General features: G+C 48.6%; 1 long non-coding RNA gene across 1 annotated transcript; it reads left to right on the top strand.

Moving 5' to 3' along the window:
- The first annotated feature begins 655 nt into the window (after window positions 1–655).
- Window positions 656–19,252, top strand: LOC147111583 (uncharacterized). The gene is made up of 3 exons (XR_015079849.1): window positions 656–1,066; window positions 7,481–8,140; window positions 18,541–19,252. It is a non-coding gene; the product is annotated as an uncharacterized LOC147111583 (long non-coding RNA).
- Window positions 19,253–19,500: the final 248 nt, after the last annotated feature.

Genomic DNA, 19,500 nt, shown 5'->3' with positions numbered 1-19,500 from the left:
GGCACCAGTGATTACTTGCGTTATGATGCTGAAACTTAATGGGTAAAAATAAATGACCAATAATGTCATCAGCTCTGCCAACATTTGCAATTTATTGAATATGGAATCTCTCTCTCCCTCCTCTATCCCTTCCAGCACTTCCAAAACCCACGACCTCCACCACCTATAAGGACAAGGGCAGCAGGTGCATTGGAACACCATTACCTCCAAGTTGCCCTACAAGCCACACACCATCCTGACTTGGACATAGATCGCTGGGTCAAAATCCTGGAACTCCTTACCTAAAAGCACCTTCACCACACAGACTGCAATGGTTCAAGAAGGCCCACAGCCACCAGCTTCTCAAGAGCAACTCAGGATGGGCAATAAATGCTGGCCTTCCCAGCACCCCAAGAATGAATTTTTAAAAAAGTATCTGGGTTAAAATGGTAGAGAGAAAAATTTCAGGTTAATGTGTTGAGTCATTATCCACCAGCAGTCCACGGAATAATTGAAGGGCCTTTGAGACAGCTACTAATGATGATGTTATTCCTTAGCACACCACAGACGAATTGACCAATCCAAGCACTGTTCTTTTGAGCAGTACCAACAAGAATACTGATCAGCCACTTCCTACCCAGATGCAGGGACATGTGTCTGTGATTGCCACTTTGAAATTCAAACCATTGGAGCTGGTCCTTAGCCAATCAAATGGCAAATTTTCAAAATTGGTTCCACTCCCTCCAAATGGATGGTAGGAACAAGGGGCAGAAAAAAGTTTCAATGCGAGTATATTTTCATTACTAATGTTCCTAACACAGAGTTTTGCATTGCCAGGAGTGTGTACTGGGAGTTTGGACTCATGTCCTCACAATTCTCCACCCAGTAAATATGGGAGATATGCACCCAAATCTGTGATTCCAGTGTGAAAAGCTCTGTGCTGGGAGAGTTTAAGGTGATAATCTGCCCCAGGATAAGTAAATCAAATGTTCCCATGGCGATAACAAAGCCATTTCAGTTTTAATTTTTGTGCCTGACTAAAGTTTATAACAAGAACAACGAGCATGAGGTGAAAATTTACCCCATGGTAAGTAAATTAATTTACTTTAGAAATGATCGGGTTGGGAGGTTAGAACAGATTATGGAAGTTTGAAAAAGAGTGAAATAAAGTGAGATCAAAAATACAGAATGTAGAGAGAAGTGAGAATAGGAATAAAAGGATGTGCTAGTGTTTAAGTTTTATATTTATTTTGGTTGTATATGGTAATCTTAGTTATTTCTAGGGTTGATTAGATGTATTACTGTGATATTAGTGTTCCCTACATAAATGCAAGTCTTTCTTTCTCTACAATCTCATAGGCCTGGATTTTCCTTGGAGCTGCTCCCAGTCCAGTGCGATAACTTCACTGGAAATGTAGCAGAAACCCTGTTTAATTGCTGTTAGTAAACTAGGTTTAGAATGGAAATGTAATGCCCAGATCGATCTGCTTTATTTTATATAGATGCATGTTTAAGATAGAGGCTCTTAGATTTTGAATTAAAATGCTACACAGACTATTGAATTGTAGCTGTTCATATAACACACAGTAAATTACCCTTTTTGCAAAAACAATCCTACATGGCCACCCTGTGAGAAGGACTGCAGTCAAGTGATGAGGAGCTAATGTTCCTTCAATTAGATAAAAGGCTTTTTATTGGTCCAATAATGTTGCCACTTGATGTTGTTTGTTTTGTAACTTTCCTTCCCTACAATCGTTTAATTGGGATGTGTGCTGAAAGCCACATAGGCTGTAGCTTCAGGACTTAAATAGGCGAGACAGCAGAATAGTTTAAGTTCTGCACCTCCAGGATTAGAAAGCTGACGGCTACAGTTAAGGTGAAATATGTTTTGGTGCCTCCCAGATTTGTAATTTTCCATCTGATTAGTTTACAGATACAGCTTGTTAGATGAAGAACTTTACTATATAGCAGTAATTTTGCATGAATATTATATTACATGTTACTTTGTAGAATCACTTGCATAATAGATATTTTGTACCCCTTTAGTATACGAGTTGTACTACAGTGGAATCTACATTTAAACAATAATAAAAAAGCAAAATAATGTGGATGGGGAAATCTGAAATAAAAACAGAAAATGCTGGAAATACTCAGCAGATCAAGCAGCATCTGTAGAGAGAGAAACAAAATGAATATTTCATTTTGATGACCTTTCATCAGAACCGGAAAATGTTAGAGATGTAACAGGTTTTGTCATTAAACCTGCTGACAAGGGTGGCACTGTTGTTGTTTGGCGAACCAACCTCTACCTTGCGGAGGCTGAACGCCAACTCTCTGACGCCAACACTCTGACACCTCCTCCTACCTCCCCCTGGACCATGATCCCACTACCAAACATCAAGCTATCGTTTCCAAGATTGTCACTAACCTGACCTCCTCTGGAAATCTCTGGATTATTACCTGAGCCACGAACGAATTTGGCTAGGACAAATAAAATTAGAGAGTTAAATGCGTGGCTCAAAGACTGGTGTGGGAGAAATGGGTTTTGCTTCCTGGGACACTGGCACCAGTACTGGGGCAGGAGGGAGCTGTTCCGTTGGGACGGGTTTCACTTGGCCAGTGCTGGGACTAGAGTCCTGGCGGATCATATAACTAGGGCTGTAGAGAGGGCTTTAAACTAACTAGTGGGGGGGAGGTTCCTAGAGAGCAAATAATAAAAATGACAACAGAGAAGGTCATAGACTTAGGTAGCAGTGGGGAAATTAAAAACCAGAGCGTGTCAGGAAGGGGCAGAAGGTATGGAGTAAAAGGTAAAGTAATAAAAAGGGCAAAAGTAGGAACTAAGTGTCACAAAACATCTTTGAAAGTTCTCTATCTGAATGCACGTAGCATTTGTAACAAAATAGACGAGTTAATGGCACAAATAACTACATATGGGTATGATCTTGTGGCCATTACAGAAACATGGCTGCAGGGTGACAATGCCTGGGAATTAAACATACCAGGTTATTTAACGATCAGGAAGGACAGGCAGGAAGGAAGGGGAGGTGGGGTGGCTATGTTAATAAAGGAAGGAATCACTGTAATACAGAGAAATGATATTGGGTCAAAAGATCAGGATAATGAAACAGTTTGGGTGGAGGTAAGGAATAATAAGGGGAAAAAAACACTAGTGGGCGTAGTCTATAGGCCTCCGAACAGTGGCAACTCTGTTGGCCAGAGTATCAATCAGGAAATAGTTGAGGCTTTTAATAAGGGAACATCTATAATTATGGGGGATTTTAACTATCATATTAATTGGACAAATCAAATTGGGCAGGGCTGCCTTGAGGATGAGTTCATTGAGTGTATTAGGGATGGGTTTCTTGAGCAGTATGTAACTGAACCGACCAGGGGGCAAGCAACCTTAGATCTGGTCCTGTGTAACGAGACAGGATTAATTAAAAATGTCCTAGTAAAGGATCCCCTTGGAATGAGTGACCATAACATGGTTGAATTCCATATTCAATTAGAGGGTGAGAAGGTTGGATCTCAAACAAGCGTGCTAAGCTTGAATAAAGGAGACTATGAAGGTATGAGAGCGGAATTGAGGAGAGTGGATTGGGAAAATAGATTAAAGGGTAAGACGATACATGATCAGTGGTGTACATTTACGGAGTTATTTTACAACTTCCAAAAAATATATATTCCACTGAGAAGAAAAGGGTGTAAAAGAAAAGACAGCCATCCGTGGCTAAGTAAAGAAATTAAGGATAGTATTCGACTAAAAACAAGGGCATATAAGGTAGCCAAATCTAGTGCGAGGATAGAGGATTGGGAAAACTTTAAAAGACAGCAAAAAATAACAAAAAGATTGATTAAGAAAGGGAAGATAGATTATGAAAGTAAATTAGCAAAAAATATAAAAACAGATAGTAAGAGTTTTTATAGTTTATATAAAAAGAAAAAGGGTGGCTAAAGTAAATGTTGGTCCCTTAGAGGATGAGACCGGGAAATTAATGGTGGGAAATATGGAGATGGCAAAAACACTGAATGAATATTTTGTATCAGTCTTTACAGTAGAAGACACTAAGAATATCCCAACACTGGACAAACAGGGGGCTAAAGGGGGGGAGGAGCTAAACACGATCAAAATCACTAAGGAAGTGGTACTCGGTAAAATAATGGGACTCAAGGCAGATAAATCACCTGGACCTGATGGCTTACATCCTAGGGTCTTCAGAGAAGTGGCGGTAGGGATTGTGGATGCATTGGTAATAATTTTCCAAAACTCCCTGGACTCGGCAAAGGTCCCGGCAGACTGGAAAACTGCTAATGTAACACCCTTATTTAAAAAGGGCAGTAGGCAGAAGGCTGGAAACTATAGACCGGTTAGCCTAACATCTGTGGTAGGTAAAATTTTGGAGTCCATTATTAAGGAGACAGTAACAGGACATTTGGATAATCATAATTTAATAGGACAAAGTCAGCATGGTTTTATGAAGGGGAAGTCATGTTTGACAAATTTGCTGGAGTTCTTTGAGGAAGTAACACATAGGGTGGATAAAGGGGAACCAGTGGACGTAGTGTATTTAGACTTCCAAAAGGCATTTGACAAGGTGCCACACAGAAGATTATTGCTTAAGATAAAAAATCACGGGATTGGGGGTAATATTCTGGCATGGATAGAGGATTGGCTATCTAACAGAAGGCAGAGTGTTGGGATAAATGGTTCATTCTCAGACTGGCAATCAGTAACTAGTGGTGTTCCTCAGGGGTCAGTGCTGGGTCCCCAACTCTTTACAATCTATATTAACGATTTGGAGGAAGGGACCGAGTGTAACATATCAAAGTTTGCAGATGATACTAAGATGGGAGGGAAAGTAGTGAGTGAGGAGGACATAAAAAACCTGCAAGGGGACATAGACAGGCTAAGTAAGTGGGCAGAGATTTGGCAGATGGAATACAATACTGGAAAGTGTGAGGTTATGCACTTTGGCAGGAAAAATCGTAGAGCAAGTTATTATCTTAATGGCAAGAAACCGGAAAGTACTGAAGTACAAAGGGATCTGGGGGTCCTGGTGCACGAAACTCAAAAGGTTAGTATGCAGGTGCAGCAAGTGATTAAGAAGGCCAATGGAATGTTGGCTTTCATTGCTAGGGGGATAGAATATAAAAATAGGGAGGTATTGCTTCAGTTGTACAAGGTATTGGTGAGACCGCACCTGGAATACTGTGTACAGTTTTGGTGTCCATACTTAAGAAAGGACATACTTGCTCTCGAGTCAGTACAAAGAAGGTTCACTCGGTTAATCCCGGGGATGAGGGGATGGACATATGAGGAGAGGTTGAGTAGATTGGGACTCTACTCATTGGAGTTCAGAAGAATGAGAGGCAATCTTATTGAAACATATAAGATTGTGAAGGGGTTGGATCGGGTGGATGCGGGGGAGATGTTCCCGATGATGGGTGAAACTAGAACTAGGGGGCATAGTCTTAGAATAAGGGGCTGCTCTTTCAAAACTGAGATGAGGAGGAACTACTTCACTCAGAGGGTGGTAGGTCCATGGAATATGCTGCCCCAAAAAGCTGTAGAAGCTACATCATTACATAAATTTAAAACAGAAATAGACAGTTTCCTAGAAGTAAAGGGAATTAAGGGTTACGGGGAGCGGGCAGGAATTTGGACATGAGTCTAGGTTCGGAATGGTCATGGCCCTGTGGGTAGCGGAGCGGGCCCAGGGGCCGTGTAGCCTGATCCTGCTCCTATTTTGTGTGTCTAATTCTGTTAGATTCAGGAGATGGTTCTGTGATAGTGGATTGGCGGTTAGGATCAGATCAGCCATGATCTTATTGAATGGCGGAGCAGGCTCGAGGGGCCGATTGGCCTACTCCTGCTCCTTTTTGTTATGTTCTTAAATCGTCCCTCCAAGGCCTTCAACCTCGTAGTCCCCCAACCCCGCACAGCCCGCTTCTACCTTCTTCCCAAGACCCACAAATAGAACTCCCCTGGTAGACCCATCGTTTCAGCCTGTTCTTGCCCCACGGAACTGATTTCTTCCTATCTCAACTCTCTTTCTCCCCTTATCTTGACTCTTCCCACCTACATCCGTGACTCATCTGAAGCCCTCCACCGCCTTAACAGTTTCCTAGCCGTAACCATCACCTTTTCACCATGGTCGTCCAATCACTATTCACTTCCATCCCCTATATACTTCCATCTCCCACCAGGATGGCCTGAGAGTGCTCCATTTCTCCCTTGAACAGAGGCCCAATCAGTCCCCATCCACCACCACCACCCTCCTCTGCCTAGCTGAACTTGTTCTCGCATTGAACAACTTTCCCTTTGACTCCACTCACTTACTCCAAATAAAAGGTGTTGTTATGGGAGCCCGCATAGGTCATAGCTATGCCTGCCTTTTCATGGGGCTATGTGGAACATTCTTTGTTCCAGTCCTACTTGGGTTCTCTCCCTCACCTCCTTTTCCGGTACATTGATGACTGTGTATCAGTGCCGTTTCCTGTTCTTCGCCTCCCCCCCAAAAAAACTGGAAAATTTCATCAACTTTGCTTCTAATTTCCACCCTTCCCTTGCCTGCACATGTTCCATCTCCAACTCTTCCCTTCCCTTCCTTGACTTCTCTGTCTTCATTTCTGGGGATAAGCTATCAACAAACGTCCACTATAAGCCCACTGACTCCCACAGCTACCTGGACTACACTTCCTCCCCACCCGCTTCCTGTAAGGACTCTATTCCATTCTCCCAGTTTCTCTGTCTCTGTCACATCTATTCTGAGGATGCCAACTTCTATACCAGTGCTTCTGCTATGTATTCCTTTTTCCTCTTTAGATTGAATCGAAACAATATGACACGATAGTATGAAATGGTCAATAGCGAATCGGCAGCCCGTTTTACATCTCTCCCGATTGTTATTTCCATTGAAGGCTATCGTCTGTTTTACACTAACCCCCTCACCATGGTTAACAGGGCCTTCAGCTGTGTCTGTTCCATTTCCCGTACTTCTGCTTTCACCATTTCCCCTCCCTCCCAGAATCATGATAGGGTTCCACGTGTCATCACTGTAGGGGGTGGCGGGTGTAGCGCGTGCGCCCAGTCAGTTATACCCCTGACTGTTTGTGAGCGGTTCGAATCGCTCCCACGCCCCTGGGTTCTAGACACCGGACTTGGGTACAGGCGGCGATACAGAAAACTCAAGTAGACAGGTGGTTTGGATGTAAGAAAACCAAGATTTTATTAAAACAGAAATTAACACAGCCTTACGAGAAGTTACTAGTATAAAAATACAGGCAAATACAAAATAACTATACTTATACAGCGAATGGGGAACACAAGGCACATCGAGGGAAAACAAACTATATTAACAATCCCCTTATCCTTATCCCACCCCCTATACCTAACTAGATTAAGCTATGAGGGGCCAGAATTCATGCTCACCAATCCAAAGCAAAAGCCAACTGTTAACGAGTGCAGGTTTTGAGGTTTGGTTCTCTGTCCTCTTAGGTACCCCGTCGCCATGTGGTCTTCAGGGGCGCGGTGCTGGATCTGCTGCTGCGACACACCTTCTTCCCCCTCCGCTGCAGTTGTCATCTCGTCGCGATGGGTTCTCCTCTTCTTCTCCCTCGGGCGGTCGGCGGCAGCAACGTTGTGCCTATAGGGCAGTTGGCAGTCTTAACTGCCTAGAGTTTCCTACCCAAGCGCTAAAACGCCAGTATATTCGTCGTGGCGTGGACACCTGCGTTTTCGCAGTGCTCAACAGGAATGTTCGTCTCACCAAGCACCAGCTTATAACTAGACGCTTGGCCTCATCAATACGTTTTTTGCTGCCCTGCTCCGCTCTTATGAGTTGTTACCGTCTTTTCGTCTCGTCTCGTTCGGTTACTATACAAGTCCTGAACTGCCTACTCACTTTCGTCTCGCCCCTTTTTGCGTCCTGGATGGCTATGGACTTGGGTCTCGATCGCCTCCCCTGCAATTGGTATGGTGTCCTTAGTTACTGAAACTCTGCTACGGGGAGCGAGGAGAGAAACCACCATGAGGCCAGGGCACAAGTAGGAGCGGCGGCAGCCCAAGAGGCCGGAGCCGCAAGAGCAAGAGAGAGATTGCTACCCGGGGCCTGCAGTTATACTCCTTACGAAGCCCCTTATCTGCGCGCCAAATCAGGTTAGTTCATTGTTCCAATTTTGGCGGGCTGGTTTAAATGATTGTAGCAATCTAAACTAACTGTTTTTAGATGGTCGTTTATCGCACCTAATGGTCTGATGTCCGAGCTGTATTGTTATTAATGCATCCTAATCGGCCTGTCCAGCCTCGATGGCTTCCTTAAGCTGTTTCCGATTATTTATGCAGACAACTTGATGGCCTCAAGTATAGGCCTAACTAGTTTTGATCTGTCTACGATCTGGCTCAATGCATATTCAAAGTCCTGCTGTCTGCTTTCCAAAATACAAAGCCCTTTTTCACAGAAACTGCATTTTAGGTTTCGATTTCCCCAAAAGCTGCTTGTGCTGCCATAGAGTCCAACCTTTTAAAATCTTGCAGGCTTTTGGTCACGAGGTGCGGATGCCATCTTTTGGGTACCCTTTTTAAAATGTCCATGCAGCGTCCCTTTTATTAATAACTTGGGGGAAATGTGGGAATTTTGCAAATCTTACACTCCCCCCTGTGATACTAAAACTTGCTTGAAGTATTATTCTTGCAAGGTGAGCAAAATTTTTCTGACCCTCCATAGTCAACCTTCCCCTGTAATTACCTATCTAATACACCCGCGACACATGCACTTCCCATTCCGCGAAAATGTAGTGTACATAAGCATACATAGGATAAATTACAGACTTTTACACACATCCAAGCATGGAGGGGTCCAACACCCCTGCACCACTTGGCACACATACATCTTTATTAAACGCGTCGCAAAAAACAAAAAACTTTATTTAAAACAACAAACACAAAAAAACAACAATCTTTAATCAAAAATACAAGGAAAAGACTCAAACAGGCGTATCTCCTTCCACCTTCACGTAATGTTCCTTCCAGATCTTCTGGTTTCGGAATTCTAATATCTGACCTTTTCCCTTACATTGAATGCAAACTAGATACAACACTATCCCTAACTGGTTTCCCACATTCTTGTGGTTTGCCAGTCTGATCCACGAAGGGACCTCTGTTATTGAAAATGTCTCACCAGGGTGGAATCACAATATCCAATATCTTAGCCCCTATCTCTACTGTCTTCTGCTCTAGAGTGTAAAAATGTTTCTGTGAAACTATGACGGCTTTGAGTATTTTGGTAAGGTGTTCAGGGAGAGGGGGAATTTCATAGCCAAAATGCGCTACGTACTTTTGCAAATTCATAAAATTCTCCTTCACAGTGAGGTGAACAGTGGAGGGTTCAAGAATGGGGACAATTCACTCCTGGGCCACTTGAACTTCTGCCTCTGGTTTAAAACAGAAACTGCTGTCACTAACCAGACACCAGCTATGCTGTCCATGCTGGTAGTGGGACGCACCGGTGGTGACACAATATGTCCCACCTATATATGCTACCTGCGGGGGAACATGGCCTTGTGCCATTGCCTCCATGGTACAATTTATAGGTTTTGCGCCAGCAGCTCTGAACCCACACTGCGGTTTTGAATAGGCATTCAAGTGCTGGGGACACAGGATTATGTGTGCTCCCCGGCTCCGGCACCCTCAGTGGTCAGTACCTGTCATAGAGTGCTCCCACTTTATGATTTAAGGCGGGACCGCTGTGAAACGAATGTGTGCACCCCCTTGAATGACTCCAATGTTCTCAACCCTGTATACCAGCGCAGGTCGAGCTGTCCTACCCATGACCGGCATCCTAACTACTACTCCCATGATTGTGTGGTTGGACCGCCCACAATACACGGGGACTGGGTAGGCTTTGGAAGCTAGCCGGAGTTGGCATGGGCTTAATGCATTCTCAAATGGGTGGAGGGCTGCGAGTTGCTTGTTGCTGATCCAGGAGGGGACTAAACCCTGTGTTTAAATCCTCCAGATTACTGCGGCCTCCACCCAGCAACCACGCCCCGTATTGCACGCACACCTCATTCGGCGCAGCCTGGTCAGAAGCATTTCTGTCCTCCCTTATGAGGGCATTTACTGTCTTTGCGTGCTTTTCCAACTCCGCTATGATCTCCTTTAAATGGACCGTCATGGCCTGGTCCTCGTGCGACTCCGAGCCCACTACCTTGTTCTCATCCAGTAATATCTTCCTTAACTGTTTTTAAACCGTTTATCTGGGTCTGTAGCTTTATGTCATCCAAACTGTTGATGACAGAGGACCCAGTATTAAATGCAGTAAAAACTTCATTCCATACTCCCCTTCTTTGTCTCCCTGCTTTACCCAAAGCTCTCGGTTTGTGGTGTACAGTTCGGTTTTGTCCACATGGGCGAAATCGAACTCGTAAAACTTCTTGACACACCCTTTAATAGGGCCTAGTATAGCTGCTCTGCTCTGTTTCTTTGGGACACCACTCCGGTAAATGTACCTCGGTGAGATTTAAAATCACGGAGGCTACCGCGTAGTGCACCCCCGGTACAGTACCTGATCCGTAGGCACCAATACCAGCCCATTCCCTGGTCCATTGGTGGTGGTGGGGCACCCATCTTGGTGTGTCCTTGCTGCCTGAGTCATGGGCAAGGGCTTTCGGGCGCGCGCCACTAGCTTTAACTGGGGCTGGGTACCGTGGGACTATGCATGTGTGTAGATGGGAATCCCATTCTACCCCCTCCCCCTTATCCTGCCTGGCTGCAGAGAAGATGATAGAGACGCCCGTAGGGCAGGCCCTTTTCAACCCCCGCATACAGACATAGATCCCCTGTTCCGATTCCCACCACTTGTCCCAACATACACTCGCCCCTTCTTGGGTCCCGGTGACTGTTCGGTGGGTGTCGTTTCCCATCCGTTCCCAGTCGGCGGTGCGATCTCCCATGTCCGTGCTCAGCTTCCTGAACCACCACCATCTTCCCAGGGGAATCTGTCCTGTGCAAGTCAGGCACGCTCGTTTACCTTCAGTGACCCCGATCCGTGAGGCCACAACCGGTACGCTTAGGTGAATCCAGTCTGACTGGAGTACCGGGTGGAGTTGGATCCCAACCACCCGGGCCATCTTCCCTCGTGGGCGTAGACGGCAGGTCCCTCCGTGCCTTGTTCACTGCTCCCGGCACCCGTAGATGTGCGAGTCCTCCATGTCGCCTCACCTTCCAACGCTCATCCCAATCAGGGCGAATAGGATTATGATCCCCTTCATCCTGAAAGTCTCTGTGCAAAAAGATCGAAAAACATGCAGCCAGGTCCCCAAGAGATTCTCTGGCTTGGTGAAGCATGGCCGGGTCCCGAGACCTCGACTCAAATACACACTCTTGGCAGATTACTACTTGATTAACGCTACCCATCACCTTATTTAACTTAAGCTAAAACACCCAAACTTAAGCTAAATACCTAAACTTAACAATAACAAAACTTAAATTACCTAAACTACGTACATCTGCCGCCCGTCTCAGGGTGGCCAGGCTAATCCCTGTTTGGACTGTGGCTCGCCGCTACCCCTGGCATGACCGCACCGTCCTGCACTGTTGGTCCCTCGCAGCCCGTGGCTGCTGGCTGAGGACCTCTGTCCTTGGAACTCCCCTGACTCGAGGGGCGGCCCTTGGTAACTGGAGAGCTGGTGACCATGGCTTTCTCAGCTAGGGCGTCCATGGGGACCTTCTAGGGGCCTTGGCGGGTGGGGCTTTCTTGGCCGAGGGGCCTTTAACCCGAACCGCTGCTCCCTCGGGCTTCACCTCTCCCGAACCTGGGCTAGGGGCAGGTAACTCTTCGCAGCCTGCTGCTGCGAGCTGAGAGTCTCCGCCCCCAGGTCCCATGGCTGGGTCCAGGGCGGGGTTTTTGCTCTCGGGTCCCTCCCCCTCGTCTGGATCCCAGAAGAGTGGGGGAGTGTCCCAATCGAAGGGCGGGATGGCCCCTCCCTTTAAGCAAGCCACAGCGCCTGCTTGTGCAGTCTGGGAACTCGCTGCTGCTGCAGGCTGAGGATCTTTCTCCTCAGACCTTACCCCAACTGGCTGCTTTCCCCTTTCAGGTTTAAACAGCTTACACTGGTTGACCTGAAACCATTTTGTATGCCGGGGCATCTTCATGGCGTATACCATGGGGCTGGCTTTATCTACAATGCTGTAGGGCCCCATGTATAATGGTTCCAAACTTCCTACTCGGGCATAGTTTCTCACCATGACCTGATCTCCAACCTCCCACTCGTGGTGCTTTCTGGGTTTGAGCAGCAATCGATTACTCCGATGCTGCCTTCCCATGTTCCCAGCCGCCTGCTCGTGGACCTGCTTCAGGTGCTCGGAGGTTTCGGGCGAACCTGTCCCGGTTGACCTCTCTGAGCTGACCCTCCGTGAGCACCGGGGCTGGTACATGGGTGGGGGTCCGCATAACCCTGTCGGTCATCAGCTCGTAAGGGGAGTACCCCATGCTTTTAGACTGGCTGGCCCGGATCCCCATCAAAACCAACGGTAGGACCTTAGCCCATTTACGGGGCGAGTTCACCATCTCCTTCCTCAACCTTTCCTTTAGGGTCCGGTTCATACGTTCCACAATCCCCGATGACTGTAGGTTGTGGGCCACGTGCCATTTCCCCTCGATGCCTAACAGCATAAGGGTGTTCTGCATCACCTGTCCGGTGAAGTGACTCCCTTGGTCAGACTCCACATACTGTGGTAGTCCCCACCGCGAGAACACTTCCCGGACCAGGATCCTGGCAGTACCCAGAGCTGTGGCTGTTCTGCAGGGAAAGGCCTCTACCCATTTGGTGAACACATCCACCAGGACTAAACAGTACTTATAGCCTCTCTGGGTGGTGGGCAGGGGCCCGATGTAGTCGACTTGTATCGACTGCCATGGTCCCTCCACCCTCCTGATGTGTCCCATAGGTACCTTCCTTTTGTGGGGGTCGGGGTTATTCGCAGCGCACACAACACAGCCTGCACAGAACTCGCGGACATCGTCCCTGAGTCCCGGCCACCATCCCGCCTGATCCACCCGCTGCCAGGTGGTCTCAGTCCCGGGGTGTCCCGCTCCTGGACCCTCATGGGCCAGTTGAAGGAATTCCCTCCGGTGCTGCTGCGGCACAACCCACTGTTCCCCCCCGGAACCGCATGCCCTCTTTGACGGAGAGGGTTGCTGTGCCGTACGGACCCTCTACCCTTTTTCACTCGGCTACAGCACTGAGGACTGCTTTGAGGACGGGGTCTTGGGCTTGGACCGTCTTAAGGTCCGGGGCCAACGCTACCCCTGCACTGCCTTGTGTCCTGTCCCTACCTCTGACCGCCGCCATGGGTCTGGACCCAAATGGGTCCCAGAAAGTGCCTGTGCGGGCACCCTCCTTGGCGAGCAAGTCAGCCTGCTGGTTGCCTAGACTGCGGGGTTCTGTGGATGAAAACCTCCTCTTCCTCCCCCACTGCTGCCAGGATCTTTTCCAGCAGGGGTTTTACTGTGAGGGTTCTTCCGTCGGCGGAGGTGTATCCGCGGCGGGACCAGATGGCCAGGTACTCCGTACACGAATTGCACGTGAACATACTGTCCGAGAAAATCGTGTACGGGTGGGGAAGATTTCGGGGTGTGTAACGACGTACACTACCGTGGACAGTTCAGCCTGCTGGGTGCTCATGGTTCTGGGGAGCTTAATCGCCAGGGCAATGTTTGCCGCTGGGTTGTAAACTCCACACCCCGTGAGACGCTCACCAGCAGATACCGTGCTGGAACCGTCTACATAGACCTTGCGGCCTGTGGGATGTATCCTGGCCCGTAAACCTATGTTTACTTCCCAAACCCCTTCAATGGAACACCGGTGGGCTGTTCCAGGATATACCAGGTTGGCTGTGAGCTTTGGCTCGCAGAGACCCTTCACTCTGAGATCTATCTGTGAGAGGAGCAAGGTCTAGCGAGCAATGCGGGCACTGCTCACTGTTCCATCCTTGATCCTCCCATCCAGAAGCATCTGGGTGGGTGTGTGATGGGAGAGGTGCCTGTGAAGATCAGCGATCTTTTCACAGCCCAATGTGTGGCCAAGAGGTGCCGCTCACAGTTGGAGTAGCTCCTCTCCACATCCGTGAGTATCCTGGAGGAGTAGCACAGCACTCAGGCTGTCCCCGCTGGCTGCTACCTCCAGGAAAAACTCTTTTCCCCCCCCATCTATAGCCCCTAGAGCTGGCGCGGTCTGTAAGTCTTTCTTGAGCCTGACAAATGCTGCCTGGCAACCCTCAACCCAAAGCCAAGCCACTCCACTCCCTTGTGTAGGAGTCGGAGCAGAGGGGCTGCGGTGGCTGCATAGTCCTCCAATAAAGTCTCTGCAGTACCCGGTTAGCCCTAGAAACAACCTCACACCCGTTACTATGTTAGGGACCGGTAGGTCTTGTACCGCTTCTCTCCTAGCCTTATCTATGGCCCTTTCTCCAGCGTGCACGGTCAGGCCGAGGAATTTCACCTCCTGCTGGCCGATCTGCGCTTTCTTGGGGTTTACCTTGAAACCCTTCTGCCCTAGCAGCTCGAGCAGTTCGGCCAATAGTGGGCCATGCTCCTCTTTCGAATCGGTGAACAGGAGCAGGTCATCCACATATTGCACCAACTGTCTGGGCTGACTAAAATCCTTTAAACTGTTTGCCATGCACTGATGGAAAATGCTGGGGCTGTTGTGAAAGCCCTGAGGCAAGCAGTTCCACGTGTACTGTTGCCCTTCAAACTTAAAGGCAAACTTGTACTGATCCTCCCACCTTAAAGGGATGGACCAAAACCCATTGGAAATATCCAGCACCGTGAAAGTGGTCGCGGATGCTGGAATACTTTCTATCAGGTCGGCAACTGCTGCTACTGTGGGTGCACAGGCTGGGATGTTACTATTGAGCACCCGGTAGTCCACCGTGGCCCTCCAGGAATTGTCCGGCTTTCTGACCGGCCATAATGGAGAATTCATGTGGGTGGCTATCGGTCTCAGAACTCCCTGCTGTACTAAAGAGGACATGGCTGCTTCCATGTCTGGCTCTGCTTCCCTGGGGAAGTTATACTGTTTCTGTGGTCGGGCCATGGGGTCCCCGTCTACGCTGACCTCAATCCCTGTGACCCTCCCGCAGTCGTGTTTGTGTGTGGCAAATGTGGCCAGGTGGGCTTGCACAAATGCCTGGAACTCCTGTGGGGCGTTGCTGACCATAAGCTCGAGGTTATAACCCTCTTTGGGCTTCATGGTGCAGAGGGTCCCCTTCCCTTCCTTTCCTGGGATCACTACTACCTCTCCGTTCTTTACTTTACCTGCCCCCCATAAGCAATGATTCCTCAAATCCACTAGGATCCCGTGGCCTACAATAAAGTCAGCCCCCAGGACCCCTCTTCCACCCTCCACTTCCCATTTCATCAGGACACAGGTCCACTTGGAGCAGAGCGGTCCTAACCGAATGGCGAGCGGGATGGAAAACGAGCCAGCCTGTTCTTTACCTGTGAACCCCGACAGACTGTATGGGACCCCGTTAGAGAGAGGCGAGGTGGTGGGGTTAGCTGAGTAGACCACGGTTTATGATGCCCCTATGTCTAACAGATAGGTCCCCATCACCTTTTCCACCTCTATCTCCAAGAGGGGTCTTTTCCATTCATCATGCCGGAGAGAACACAGGTAAACAGGCTGCGCTGGCTCTAGTCACAGCTGTGGGTTGGATGGGGCTGATGGGGTCAGAGCACCGGTGGCAGCTGCTACTGTCCCCTGGCCGGTCAATAAGGACCTCATGGTGTCCAAAAATGACTCGACCGCTGCAGGAGGGATTCCTCCCTCTGCCTTTTGGGCTGGGGCTATGGAATTCTTTCCCTTGTTATCTTTGCACTCCTTCCACCAGTGACCATCCTTCCTGCACCCGTAACAATTCGTCTTTGTGTTGGAGGGGTTACTCCCTTCCTGGTGCCACTCTTTTCTACCCGGTCCGGGTTTTACCTCCTGCACCTTCCCCTTGGGTGGGTGTGCATCGGCTCCCCTACCGTTTTTGTAGGCCAGAGTTAGCTGCCTAATCACCGTAAGCTCGGTGGTCTGGGGATTTTTGGGGTCGAACCAGACTTCTGCCTTCGCCCGGACCTGTGGCAAGCTGTTTGCCACCAGGCAACGGAGCCAATGGGCCAGGAGATCCCCGTTCAGGAACCCCCGGTCCAGCGTCCCCGGACAGACCCTCCGGTACACCGGCCACAGCCGGTCCGCAAAAGCCTGCAGGGTTTTCCCTGCGAGCTGGACCGTCTTCTCCACGCGGGAGAAAGGACTTCCCTCATTCATTCCCATGGCCTCCAGAACTGCATCTCTAAGCTCCTCGTACCCGCTCTGCCCCCTCTTACACTTGTCAGAGAGGAATTGGAGGAGACTACTCTCCAGGGAGAATAGCAGAATCTTGGCCTGCTCAGCGCCATCGCAGTCGTTGACGCTGGCTGCCTGCTCTACTTCCCTGAAGTGGATCGAGGGGTCTCCCTTTTCGGAGAGTTTCGGAGAGCTTCGGGATATGATTGACCATAGCCCTAAGCTGTTGGGTGTTAAAGGGTAATACGAACTGGTTATGGAGGGGTCCCTCGTCGTCGCCATCGACGGGTGGTCTGAGCCTCCGATGCCGTGCTGGGCACATCGGTCCCGGCTCTGACTTCACGGGCGGGGGTTGCTCTACCTCTGCCTCCCCCTCTGGCTCCACCCCTGGTTCCACTGCGCCCCCCCCCCCCCCTTGCTGCCAAACCTCGCTGAAACTTGGCGCTACGGGTGGTGGTCGTGAGGTCTCCTCTCTCAACTGGGTCGTCCCTAGGCACTACCGGTGACGTTGGAACTGTCCTCCCCTCGTTCCCCATAAAATCTGCCTGGCCTGCCTTTGGGCTTATGAGGCATACCATGCCTTTTGCCTTCCGGAGGGCCCGGCTCAGATTTTCTATCCTCTCTTTACAGGGGCCGTGGTCTGCCTCAAACCCCTGTTCGCTCGCTAGCTTGTACGCTGCCTTTACCTCCTGTACTTTATCTTCCTGTTCCCTAATCTGCCTTTCCAAGCGGGCGTTCTTCTCCCGCAACCTTAACTCATTTCCCTTGGCTTTGGTGACTTGGCACCGTAGGTATTCCAACTGGGCCTTGTGTTCTCCCATTAAATGCACTCTCCTGATTCAGGGCCTGCAAGGCTACTAACAACTTCTCCCCTGCTAGAGCCTTATCCTGGATCTCCAGGGCTGACTCCCTCAGCTCGACTGCCTATGCTGCAATGAGCCTGTCCAAAAGCTGGAACTGCTTTTTGAAACACATCAGCCAGACTGCCTTTTCTAATGACTTCTTGTGTTCCTTTCCCTCTGTCCACTTAGCTGCTGTATCTACCGGATGCCCAGCCCTTAGCAAAGTGGTGATCCTCTTTGTTAAACCTTGCTAAACACATAATCAGAAATCCTTTCCTCCATCATGGTTTGCTCATCCGAACCATTGTCTACTGTATCGCAACCCTGTTGCCGGTGTCCTGCCGCAGTCGCCATTCTGTAGGGGGTGGCGGGTGTGGCGCGTGCGCCCAGTCAGTTATGCCCCTGACTGTTTGGGAGCGATTCGAACCACTCACAAACAGTCAGGGGCATAACTGACTGGGCGCATGCGCCACACCCACCACCCCCTACATCACCTTCCACCCCAACACCCTCCACATTCAATGGATCATCCCCCACCATTTCCACCACCTCCCAGTGTGGCCAAACAATTTTTCCCCTCCCTTCCACTTTCAGCATTCCGAAGAGACCATTGACTCCACGTCACCCTGGACCACAACTCAATCACCCCAACACCCATTCCCCTTCCTATGGCACCTGCCCGTGCAAGTGCAGGAGATGCAACACCTGTCATTTTACCTGCTCCCTTCCCACCGTCCAGGGTTCCTAACACTTCTACCAGGTGAAACAGCAATTTACTTGTACTTCTTTCAATTTCGTATACTGTATTTGCTGTTCACGATGCGGTGGTCTCTACATTGGGGAGACCAAACACAGATTGGGTGACCACTTGCAGAACACCTCCATTCAGTCCGCAAATGGGACCCCAAGCTTCCAGTTGCCTGTCACTTCAATTCTCCGCTTCAATCCCACTCTGACCTCTCTGTCCGCGGCCTCCTACACTGTTCCAATGAAGCTCAAGGAACAGCACCTCATCTTTCGATTAGGCACTTTACAGCCTTCCGGACTCGACATTGAGTTCAATAATTTCAGATCATAACCTCTGCCCCCATTTTTTGGACAGCAGCTGCTATTCTCATTTACACCTCCTCTAGACCCACCTTTTTTGTTTCTTTACTTGTCCCATTATCACCCCCTTTTGCATTGCACCTTGATCCCTTTTGTCATTTAATCTCTCCTGCCTTCCACCCTATCACAGACCTTCCCTTTTTTATTCTTTCCTCCCCTCCCCGCTTTCCCTGCCTCTGTACTTGCTTAAAACCTGTTGCTTCTCTAACATTTCCCAATTCTGATGTAAGGCCATCGACCTGAAATGTTAGCTCTGTTTTTCTCTCCACAGATGCTGCCTGACCTGCTGAACATTTCCAGCATTTTCTGTTTTTATTAAACAATAATAATGCCTTAGGGGGACTAAGGTGTGTGAAGTGTTTCATTGGATGTCTCAAACCAAAAATGAAGTAAGCAAATACTGCAATAGGGTGTAAACAGGGTTTTGCTGCACTTTTATGGCTAAGGTATGATGATGGAGCAGGAGTTGCTCCGAGGAAATTCTCGCCGTGGTGGGCAAGTGAAAAACAACCAAAACCGATCAGTCCAGAGAGGCAGGAATTTCCTTGGATCTGCCATCAAATGAGACATTTCATTTTTGACCTGAACCAACTCTCACTTCTTTTGTTGGTCATTCAGGTAATATCACTTGCACTAAGCAGATCATGTTATAATAAAATAAGTAACTCTCTCTTCATTCTTAAGACCCTCTTTTTAAAAACCACCTCTTTGACCAAGCTTTTAGTTGCTCCTAATATCCCCTTCTCTGGCTCTGAGATCCATTTCTGTGAAGAGCCTTGAAATGTTACTTTGTTGTAGCTCATGTTGCATATTAATTTGGGCTGATTGTATCTCAGGCTGCCTGGTGAAAATGGGATGGTAGCAAAGTTAAAACGCTGCGCATCCATTACTGTCCCATTACCGCTCCACCGCCATATTTACCAGGGCCTTTTGGTGTTTTTTTATATCTCGCTCTCTTTTCTGTAACTCCCTTCCTCAGTAAATTTTTTTGTAGGTTCAGTTTGTGTCGGTTATTCACCACGGTTCTGTTTCACCTTTTCAGGCTGCAGTGATAATGTACACTTTTGCTATGAAATGGTTTCTGCTTCACAGCGAGGCAAAAGCCATCATAACAGCTTGTGTGTCAGATCCTGATCTGTCTTCAGAGAGAAGCAGTGCAAGACTCTCCCTTCCCCAAAGGAGGCAATCTCAAATTGCTTTGCTTAGTATAACGCCAGTGCAGTGAAAAACC

The sequence above is a fragment of the Somniosus microcephalus genome, chromosome 10 (assembly GCF_052327205.1).
Source record: "Somniosus microcephalus isolate GS21.2 chromosome 10, FLI_Smic_1.0, whole genome shotgun sequence".
Lineage (NCBI taxonomy): Eukaryota > Metazoa > Chordata > Chondrichthyes > Squaliformes > Somniosidae > Somniosus > Somniosus microcephalus.
Note: the sequence above shows the minus strand (reverse complement) of the source record. Positions and strands in the feature narration are given on the sequence as shown.